Source organism: Electrona antarctica, assembly GCF_951216825.1.
Source record: "Electrona antarctica genome assembly, chromosome: 19".
NCBI classification, from domain to species: Eukaryota; Metazoa; Chordata; class Actinopteri; order Myctophiformes; family Myctophidae; genus Electrona; species Electrona antarctica.
Genome location: NC_136800.1, coordinates 36,716,445 through 36,728,907, shown reverse-complemented (window position 1 = coordinate 36,728,907; position 12,463 = coordinate 36,716,445).

Here is a 12,463-nt window from a genome sequence, read left to right as displayed (position 1 = left end):
ATGCGAGTTGAATCGCTTGGAGACAGTTGATGTGAATGTGAAGAGGGAACCAGCGATGTTCAGAAATGCACAACTTAACTTGAACTGGAGCAATATATCTTGGAAAGGATCGAGTTGTGCTGCGCGCATCGTTATATTGTTATCCCCGCCAGGCCGGAGCGGCCAGAGGCGAGGCGAGGGATTTACGTTTCCGCTCTTGTGAGTCTCTTAAACCAATCAGTCAGTCAGTCTGTCTGTGAACAGTAATGCCAATAATATCAGGCAGGCAGTGGCACTATCTGTCAGTGACTGCTGCCGGTCAGTACAGTGCTGGATGGTCTGGAGTTCTTCTGGACCGACCATTGTGAAACGTTGCAAGGAAGAACCTCCACCCCAATTTTTGTTCTCAAATCGACCTGTTATGGCGTCACCATGAGGTCGATTTTTGCAACACACATTTCCTCGGCCTAAATATTTTTGTCCAATCTCATGTAAATTGGTAGCCTATTATCGTGTTGTCATTGTGAAGACATATCTGATTGGCTTGCAAAGTTTGCATGAGTAGGCTATAGCCGTTTTGCACAAATTGCTACAAATCATGAACAGCTCTGATTGCCGTGAAACTTTGCAAGCACATTACCCACTAGACAATGAAAGACTGCCACCCATAATTGTCATGTTTTCTTTTCTTTTTTTTAAACTTTTTTTACAATACTGAAAGACAAACTATACTGAGACATAAAAGTTGTTATATTTAAAAATATTGTTTCTGGCAGTATCATATTAATGGCATTATTATACTACTGTTTATGCTGAACATGCTGTACCTTAAGATGGCTGTATTATTGTATAGGTGCACACCTCTGTCACATGCAATGAGGTAATACCATAGTGCTGTCTCAGCTGTGGTTTGCTCTAAAACCGGATTGGGGGTACCAAATCCACCAAATCCATCCAGTGACCAAATACATCACTGAGGATACGTCCCAGGTGCATCCATGTATGTATGTATTTTGTTTAGTTTAAGAATATAATTACCGGATTAAAAACGAATTTCTCTAAAATCTTGCAAAAATAAAAATAGGATGTTGGATATGGATATGAGCAGGTAGTTGCTGGGAACCAGGCAGTCTAGTGTAGCCTACCGTTTTTAAAGGAATGTTTATTTATTATATTGTTTAAAAAAGAAGTGTGATCCAGGAAAAGCGCTGGTAAGCAGAGATTGATTCTTCAGATAGACAGTTTTCTTTTCAACAGTATGGATGTCAAGTCACAGGTTCATAGAAAAAAATTAAATTAAAACATCAGATTTTAGTGTCAGTGACTCCGAGGTAAAAACGTATAAATCACAGAGATCATGGGCAGACATAATGAAATAAATGACTATGTTCTTGTGCAAAACATGCCCCTTCAAGACCAAAGACAAACATTTTCTCCCCTTCAAGTCCCAATTTAGTAAAGCCAATTCCCAATTCCCCAGCCTCTCTACAAGTACTGCATCTCTGCTAACCCCCACAATCAGTCATTGGGAGGGTGAAGAAAGCCTCAGGTCTCCTCCGATCAGACAGTTAAAAGGTAAAACAAAAAGGTGGTGGGGACAGCTAGGGTTCAAGGGAGCAAGTACTGTATGTTTTAGAGCAGTTACCACTTTTCTATCACTTAGTTTCTGTGTCCACCTGAGTGAATCTTAATGGTCTAAAGTGGATTTGCAGGAGTCACAGAGTCCATTTAGCAGTGTGCGCTGACCTTGTTCAGGTAATATTAATCCAAGTGGTGAGTGGGAGGTCGGTGGCGGTTGTCCACAAATAAATGCACAATGTTTGTCTGTCTGTCTGTGTGTGTTATGTCCATATGACTTGATGTCGTCGATTTGACAACACAACATACTGCACTACTACTCTGACACAACAGGTACAGCGGATAGTGTGTAACTGAAGTGAACAGGCATGTGTTCCCAATGTGCATGTTTTTTTTGTTTTTTATCCCACAATTTTGTAACCCATTTTTTCACCCAGTGTCAATTATCTAATGTAATCCTGGGCGCTACACTTCCTCTGCCAACCTGGGGGGGCAGCAGACTGACCTCATGCTTCCTTCTATGCATGAGGAGTCCAAGCTGCTTCTTTTCACCTGACAGGGGAGAGTTTCCCCGGCCGGACGTAGTGCGTGGAAGGAACACGTTATTCCGACCAGTTTCTTTCCCCTCCATCAGGCGCCACGGCTAGCCAGGGGGAGGTAGTTTAGAGACCAGGATTACGGCATGTTTTTGTGAGGGTACCTACCCTAGGGGACACGGGGAGAACATGCAAACTCCACACAGAAAGGCCCTTTCGCCAACCCCGCCTCGGGTATGGGCACTGATGACGCGGAGGAGGAGTGTGTGTCAGAGAGAGAGAGAGATCTCACGTAATTGTCCTTTGTAGTTTTAAACTGGGCTAAACTCCTACATAGAAACGTGGCGTGGATGTTACTATGACAGATGTTCCTTTGAGTCCAGCCCACAGCTCTTCCAGAAAAGGCTCAATGCTACACATCTCAGGCCCACTATCAGCCCTGATCAGCTTGACAATCAGGTACCGTACACAGCGTACAGGACACACACTACACTCACAGCACCTACACCCAGGATTATACTCAGTCAGCCCACTGCTATTCACTCAAATAAAAATAATAACAGAATTAGTTTTTTGAACGTGCAGTCTGAATTGTTGGCTGTGAAATCCTTGCTAATGCTCTCGGCTTCATTTTATGCACGTGGTCATCAACTACTGCAGTCTCCCCTGAATAAATCTTGCACAATTTCCTCTGGCAGACATCACAAAATAAGATAAGTCTAGATAATTAAAATAATCCCATGCGATTGGATGACAGCAACTCCCAAGACGAAGACGCTGTTGTTTTTGTTGTCTCTTGGGAGCTGATGCCATCCCGTCACATGGCACCCTTTTCTAATGATCTTACTAAATGCTATTTCAATCAAATAGCACCTCCCCCCACCCCTTAAAAATGACCGCCAAGGACCCAAGGTGCACATAAGCAAGGCACTCAAATAAATCCCAATTGTGTAAAACGACATTAACAGAAATTAAACCCTGCAGACCTCCCCTGTAATAACGATTGATGTCTGGTAACTCAGTGAAAAACAATTTGAAGGCTTTGAATGTCTGACCAAACCTTCAAACTTCAAGGACTTCAACAATTTAGGTCTTCACAGGGCTCTGTAGTCTCAACATCATTTCAGCAGACTGTCAGTCATCTACTTTCTTGAAGATTCGGCTCTGCATGCCAAAGGTTGTGATATCGCAGACTGAGAAAGTATGTTTTAGGCTACAGTCACACCTAACTTTGTATCTGCCTATGTGGTTGTCTTTTTGCAATATGGTTTTCAATGGGAATAGAGCGTTTTGTTGGCATTACGCAGCTCTCTGTGTGTTACACACAACTTGTGCTTGCTGGGCAAGACCTACTGTATGCTGTGTATAAAGTGTGTATAAACGGAAGTGCTGAATTTTGGTGAAGTACCGCTCAAGGAAACTACGTTGATGCGTTACAAATCTGTTTACATTCTCCGTGAAAAGTGATCGGTCGAAAAATATCATATATGGGGGTTATACATCTGACGGATGTTCCGGCCTGACACTTCCGGCTATACACTCTCTGCCTTAGAGTTACGACAACTCCGTTCACTTCGCGGCTCTTATTGGCGAAGAGCATGGCGAAGTGTGACAAAGTTCTGGGCCAGAAGTTGACAGAATGCACTGGACTCAGGCAACAGCCCAGCTTTAATGATCCCTTTATTTTAAATCGTTTCTTTAGTAATAGTACAACATAAACATTACAGAGACTTTAGTTGTTACTGTACAATACTATAAAACAGTTGGCATGTTCCACACATGCCTAAAATTGCTGATATCTAGCTTTTCTCTTCATAGATGAGTATGGCTGAGAACGAGGCTAATATGCGCCAGGGTGCCCCAAGTAGAGAAAAAGTCTATTTGAAGCAGAAACGGTGCATTTACACTTTGCAAATAAAGGCCACACCATGGTTGAACTCTCTATCCATCCACTGCTGTCAGTGCTGTGGGACCTGTTTGACCAGCCTACTAGTTGATTACTTTGGAGAATTACCTTTGAAAGTGAAGGAAAAAGTGTAATTATACAATAGGTGCTGAACTTTTCAAGTTACCAGAGTTTAAAAAGAAATCACACCTGTGTGAAGTGAGCGGTGCAACTGTACCTTGTGGGGGTCCACGGGGGTCCACGCAACATCCAGACCCCCAGGAACGCGCCCAGCCTTTCTGCGTCCAAAACGGTCAAGAAATGACGGAGTTTTCGTGTTGCAGCTTTCCTTGCTGGGACGCGTACAGGGACACGAACACATACATAGGGACACACATAGCTCCGTAATGGAGTGGAGGCGCCGCAAAAAAAAAGAGACTTCTTAAACCTTTGCCGTTTGTATTCTGAGGCTGGATTAGCTCTGACATTCTGGGACAGAGTTCTGAGACTTATTTTCTGTATTGGATTTTGTGGCAGAGATCAGAAAAAAGCTCCAACCTTTATTGTGAATAATGTCTCATCTCTTAATAAGATCTTTGTGAGGCATGTCAAGCGCATACAAATTAGCTGCGGCCGTATTAATACAATAACCACATAGTGTAAGCCCTATTTTCTATTTAGACTACTAGAAAATAGCCGATATATCACATCATGTGTTGTGATCTGACTTCGAGGACTGTCAGTCCCCCATACATGACAGATAAAGAGATCTCTATGTGGGCTTAAAAGGGACGAGGACTGACATAAATTATATAGAGATCTCCATATATGGATATATCAATCGGATTGACGGTATAACGTACAGTAGGTGTTCGGCCCAGAACCTCTAGTGAGTCAAATAGGCTAACATGCCAGACCACAGTCAATCTATATTGAAAATGACTATATGCGGCCCAGACGGTTAGCTAAACCGTCTGGGCACCTAGGCTGCTGAGCCAGCCTGACGGCGTGCCGCAGGTTCGACTCCCGTTCCCGACGGCCTTTGCCGCGTGTCTTCGCCCCATCTCTCTCCCCATTTCCTGTCAGTCTACTTTCATCCTATCAATAAAGGCAGAAAAAGCCAAAACAATAAATAAAAGAAAATTACTATGATATGAGCAAAGAATTTACAACTGCTCACAACTGACATCAGAAGGATAGATCCAAGTAAGCGTATTTCCAAAACTAGAGACCCACGGGCAGCTTATTACAGAGACATAGTGATGATGTACAATTCATAGGCTACCCTGCAGCTGAATGATAAGGGCGTCATAGATATCTCCTGATACGTCAACATCCATTTCAATTAACATGAATCGGTTAATTAAAAGTGTTTCAAGCTAGTCTCCAACAGGCAAAGAAGCTGCTCAACCATCTGCTCCAAATTAATTCTCAGTCATCTGTCCAACAACTTCTCTTCCAGTCTCAACCTACAAATTGGTCTGGAAGCACCGGAGAGTAAAGATTAAACTAGAAACGTGCACTCTTTGGAGTGCAGATCTCTGTCAAGAGAGATCTGTGCCTTGGCATACTGTATCGGAAAAATCTGATAGATACATCTGGCTATGACTACAGTGAGATAAACTTTAACGATTTGCATGATATTTTGACAGAATAGTAGGTGGTGAGGTGGAGATGGCCTGCCCTATAGCCCTATAGCCCGGCGAAGATAATAATCTTTTCATATTTTATGATTTGTTTTTAGAGCCGTCTTCAAGATAACACTGTAAAAAAAAAAGAGTACCTCTGAACAGGATTCAGCTGTGCAGGTGAAGGAGGCATATTTTAGTATACAGGTAGATTTTTTTTTTTCACAAATCATCACCCTTGTGCTGTTCATACAGAACCCAGTGGTAGAGTTTTCAACAGGCCTGAAAATTTGTGGAAAAAACTAAACAAAAAAAGCTACTAAAATACCCACATTAGAATGAAGACAAAGCTCCATTCTAACTGCATTTTACCGTGGGAGGGGTGGGGACAATGGGGAACGGGGGGAATAATCTATGAAACAATTAAAGGCCAACATGTACAGTATCTTGGGACAGTATTATAGGCCGATTCATGGGTACATTTAACATTGCATGTGCAACAGAAATGCTTCTAAAACAAGACTTCTCTCACTCAGACGTAACCCTTCTGCAGTGTTCGGTGAAATAATTAGAGCAGTGCAGGCCGGTTAAATTTGACCGGGAACACTGAAATAAGGGGGGTGCATCCAACACTGCAGGGGGTTAATACTTGAAACTCGACTGAAGATTCAAAGTCTTGTCACATACTGTATGAGCACAGCAGTGTGTTGGCGCAGCAGACTCCACCAGACTGTTGGAGTAATGTCCAACATATCTAGTAGGTAATAAAAAGGAAAAGTTATATCTACAGAACTTCTAATAGTAGTGAAAAGTGTGGTTGGGTAACCGCAGACTAGGGTATAGCTACAATTTAGTATTGCACTTTCCCTGGGACTAAGGATATTCAAAACTAGGTTCGCAAAAACATTGCACCGCTGATCCGACTGATATGTCCGAGTCATATAGTGTTGGGGGGGTTTGTCAGAGTACCCGTTTTACCCGTCTGTGTTGTGTCCCTTTTGTGCCCATATATGGCTATCTCTGTATCCATCCCTTTTATGATTGATCATTAGTATATGCCCATGCCCTGTATATTAGCATGCATGCACATATCGGTCGGATGAGCGGTTCTGGACAACCACATTATCTGAACAACTCGGCAGGCACCTCACTCCCTCGAGCTCCTTTCTGATGAACAAGCAGAGTTTGAAGTTGGTCGGTTGCATATATGCACAGCATGACCATTTGTGCATAGTGGTCGGATCTCGGTTATGTCTGAGTCAGAGTGAAGTGGCCGTAATTTTAATATAGGATATACAGTTTAGAATTGCACATTACTTGATTATTGTAATGCATACATTACATTCAATATACATTCATTATTTCTTGTATATTCATATATTTATTCATAAATTTATCTTTTTGACTGTAACATTTAGCCTATTATGTTACACTCGATCTGTGTGATGTACTAAAATAATGAATGAATTAATTTGTGCTTGTATCTATCTATAAATGCACCAAGTGAGTACGTACGTGTGTATGTCTGTAATCCACGTAACTCGAGAACCGCCAAATTCGACACACACACGTTCCACATCCCCACAGGGAGTGCAATGCCCGGTGTCGAGTCGGTCGGACCCACGGTTGTCCAGAACCACCACAAAAGGCCTCTAGACAAGGCCCCTGCCCAGGCTCCATATATGGAGCTGCCCTGTTCTGACATCACAAATATGTTCTGACATCTTCATAGACTCCATATTTGGGCACGCCTGACAAAGAACTCCATATATGGGCATAAAAGAGACATACATAATTACTGGGTGGGGCATTAATTTCCACCTTGCATCGTTCCAAGTAGGCCAGTGCCCAATTCTAGTAGAGAATAATGCATTCATACAGGGCACTTGAGTGGCACAGTGCTAATTTGCTAAAGTACTCCGATAGCTTGAGGCAGTTGCACTCACCTGGTTAGAAGCGTGACAAGGCTATGTTTCAGTCTTCTTTTACAGTGCTGAGAAGTCGTAATGAAGTCAAAACCTTTGATGTCAAAAAGTGGATTTTATTTAAACAGCAATGTAGTTTTTGTTTGGAGAAACGTTTCCCAGAGGAGTTAAGTGACATTTTCATTGTGCAGGTGATCACCAGTAACCTGACTCCGCCAGATGGGGCAGCAGAGAGTACACTGTGTTCCCTTCTCCTGCTCCCATCTGGGAACTCTCAGGCAGACTTGATGCCCGGCCACAAAACGGCCTGGCCAATCAGCGGCAGCTAGAGGCGGGATCAAGGCATACACAGTGCTGCCTACACTAGAACCCAGTGTACTCTCTGCTGCCCCATCTGGCGGAGTCAGGTTAGATCACCAGTGGCGTGCACAGACATTTAGAGGGGCAGGTGCTCAAGTGAAAAAAGGGCACCTTGTGCAGCGTGTGGAACCGGCCGGTTGCCTTACTAGTTGAGATTTATAGATTTTGGGGCTTAAATAATATATTAGAAGCTTTTTATCAAGAATTGATCAATGTCACCATGGTCCACATACTGTACAGTGTACACTGTAAAAAAGAAACCCCAGCCCTTTTTTTTCCTTCAAAAGGGCACATTTGAGGGAAAAGGGTGCTCTAGCACCCCCTAGTGTCTATCTGTGCATGCGACTGGTGATCACCCCCCCGCCCACCCACTCACAAACACGCATGCATGCACACATGCATGTACGCACGCACGCACGCACATACAGACGGGTATAGCTTAGTCACGTGTGCACTCAATAATACACAGAAAGAAGATACTTATACGCATAAATGCACTCTCACACAAAAACACAAACAAACTGCAGTGGATTGTGTCCTTGCACTAATAAGTCATTCCACGAAACCGGTACGATTTGCAGTCCCTCTGACCTTTTAAGGTGTATTTTATCGATTGAGTCACCAAAAAATATTTTTAAAAGCTTTTTCCATCAATTTAAATGTTCCCTTTAATATTGTGAAAAAATTACATGGATTTTATCTTCATATCAGAAATTATCTTGGTTGCTTTCAGTAGACACCCCCTATTTTGTCAAATTTTTCATGTCCCCAATGGCCTTCGATGCAAGTGGACTTGAGATATGACTATTAAAAATGTACAAAAATCCATAAATTATGCCATTCACATCTATTGGTGCTTTATTGCCGGTCATAGCAATAATAGATTGAATAAATAGATGATTAATCATTAAAATAGCATTATATAGCTCTGTCCCCCAATCACACTCAACACCGTTACACAAGTCATTCTCCCCTCCATAACAATAATTAACTGGCCCTTTAGTGTAGTGACATCATCAACAGGAAGTGGCAATTTCACACCTTATTTTACAATGTTTTAGAATCATTTATACTCTCACATGTGGTCGTAAACTCGTAAAGCATAACAGCTCAACTCCGTTACATGGAATAAAGATAGAAAACAATTATGTTTGTTATTTTTTTTTTTGGGGGGGGGGGGGGGGGGGGGGGGCACCCCAGAGCTTCTATTTTGAAGGAATCCCGGCACTGATTGTGTTAATCACCACAGGTAGAGTAGTGGCCAGCTTGAGTAAACAATCACAACCCCGTTAATAACGATGTTGACCTGTTATCATTTTCAACCCCGTTATTATATTATTCTATTTAAAAATACATACAAATATTAATTGAATGCCTGAGATGGGAAATTATGTTTTTCTGTTCACAAAATATCCCCCAAAATCCCCTAATGTTGTAGGCGTAAACAAGCCATGGAGTGACAGACTATCAGATAGTTATTGTTACGTGGCAGATCTTGTGACAAAAGTGACACACATTTTGTGAAAGTGAGGACCAAAACACATTCAAGAGTAAGACTAATGACAGAGAAACATTTGAAGAAAGAAGAAAAAAAGACACCATCTAAATTATGCTCTGTCCCCTGGTATTGCTTTTGAAAACTGTTTGGTAATGGAAATGAAAGACAATACAATTTCAAGTCATAGTGAAACTTCAGCACATTAAAAGCTAAATGTGTGAAATGTTGCATGGAAGGATCTATTCTAACAAAGAGAGGCTTTGTGCAATTGTGTTACATTTCATGTTTAATTGTCTCCACTAGGCCGAAGGCATTGGGGGGCAACCTATGTTTTGCAGCGGTGGCCGAACGGATAGCGGAGCGGTCTTGATACCGGAAGGTCGCCAGTTCGAATCAGCGGTCCGACACGTTAAAATTACCACCGCTGAAGTGCCCTTGAGCAAGGCATTGAACCACTACCATGAAATGTTCTATGAGCAGGGCCTGGCTGGAAACAAGTTCTTGAGCTTAGCCCAGATACCCTGGGTAAATATAGTAACTTTGCTTTGCTTTGCACTCCGTCCGTGTGTGTGTTCGTCTGTCTGTGTAGCAGATGTGAGATGTAATCTCCGGCACCGTTGGCCCTGTCAATGCCAAAGTGTGCACATACACTCCCTGGATGCCAACAAGGAACCTCTGCCCCAATTTTTCCAGAACGGCCTGTTATAGCTCCACAAGGAGGCCGACTTTTGTATCCTTCAGATTCTGTCCAAAAATCCTGCAAATCGGTACACGTTATCTCTATTCCAGACAGATGGCCCATTTTTAACAAAATGCCTCAGATTATGAACGCAGAGAACAATTAGCCCCAACCGGGGCTAATTGCACGTAATAGTCACATTAGCAGCGAGGAGACAGGGCAAGCTGTCCTTCTCCCCCATAGAGATACATGTTAAATGACGGGATTTCTCCATATAAATAATCGATCATTTTAGTAGCAAGAGCATCAAAATGTCTTCTAAATCTGCAGTAGGCTATGCACTGGACACATTTGCATGACATTATTTAAATACTGTATACTAGAAATACGAGGAAATGACAACTTTTAACGACCACCCGACAGGAGTTTTTATGTTGCACGGTAAGACTGCGGCCATTAGTATTATTGCCATCAATTGGGTGGGTCAGTAGTGTAACTTTCTCAACGTTAAGCCGTGTATATGTTCATCAACACAGCCATGCAAAATAACATTGACAGCTATGAGGTGGCGAAAGCTTGACCTGCATAGCAACAGTTGCTAAACTATTTGGATTGGCATTGTACAATCGCTTTTTGGGGTGGGATTTAGTGATGGGCTAATCTGAGGGAAATTTTGCACGCACATTCCTACTAGGCAGAGGAATAAATCCGACCACATTGGTCGGTCTGGTCACATTGGCCTGTTATAGCGCCACCAGCAGGTGGACTTTTGCAAAACACATGTTAGGAACAAAATGCCTCAAATCATGACTTGTCAAAGGCGTCAGAAGAAATGGCACCCTTTTCACATTGGCCTATTATAGTGCCACCAGGAGGCCACGATAACCTACCTGGCCTGGTGGAGACCTGTGCTCCGAGGAGCACTTTTTCTAGTTTACAGTGTACTATGGCCCATAGCACTTACCCTACCCCCTTAGACAGCACTTCTTAGACTTATATAGCATTTGAAACAGACTTATAGCATATCATGTAGACAGCACAATAAGTGCATTGTATGTAGTCATAGCACTTCATAGTATATATGTACAGCATAGTATAGCATATATGTATAGTTTATATGTATAGTGTCATTATATAGATGTTCTAGTTATAGTTTATATGTATAGTGTCATTATATAGATATGTTCTAGTTACGTTCTTAGCTTACGCATGTTTCGCGATAAATGCATTTTACATGTGATGTATTCCCATGCTTTTTGTTCTTGCTTAATGTAAATCGCTCTGGATTAAGAGCGTCTGCTAAATGCCTAAATTGTAAATTGTACTGTTCCCAGTATGATCAAGGTAGACAGACCATAATGAGCCATGTAGGCCAGCCTCTCCAGTATACTGTAGCCACGCCTCAAACTGTGCCTGAATGGCTGGAGGTGTTCCACAGATCGAGGACCTGCATTTAGACTAAACTAATCCCATTAGCCTAGTGCGGCACGATTCTTGCTCAAATGTGAATCTCGATTTGCTTCCACAAGACTTGAGATCACGATTCTAACACAATTCTAGTTTTTTCCATGAAAATATTTACTGTCTTTGCTCTTTATAGTCTGGCAGCCGACAGACTTATTTTGTTTAAAGTGGGACATTTGGTATATAGTCTTTTTTATTGGCCTAAGATATTGTCTATATACATACATTCATGAATCCACTTGCTGTCCGGCTGTCACTATTGGGCAATTTTTATAGGGGTTTCTGTTTCTTGTGACCCTACCATTAACATCCTATGGCAGACAAAGATGCCAAACTTTCCTTTTGCTTTTTTTCATGATTTTGAATCTATTCCAAGCATTAGTTTTGCACAAAACACACTCCTTGGGCTAAAAGCAGCCATAGCCACAGCCAATGTGCTGACCTCATCACATTTGTCATGACGGCTATGGCTGTTTTTATTCATTTTGTGTAAAACTAATGCTTGGAATGGATTCAGAATCATGAAAACCCCCTAGTTTGACATGTCACATGCTTCTTAAAGCAAAAGGAAAGTTTGACATTTTTGCTTGCCATAGGATGTTAATGGTAGGGTCACAAGAAACCCCTATAAAAACAATTGCCCAATACTGATAGCCGGTCAGCAAGTGGATACAGTATGTATATAGACAATATTTTAGGCCAATAAGAAAGACTATATACCAAATTTCCCACCCCATAACCCTGGCTGCCGGACTAGTAGTCTGTAGTTGCTGTACATTACTACATTCAAAATGTGGCACATGGAGTAAACTACAGTGGCTTTAAACAGAACATCAAACCTCTCTTACAGTCTCTCTCTTGTAGCAAAAACAGGAGAATAACTCAAATGAATTGGACAATCAACTAGTGCTGCACCATTCTTCACAAAATT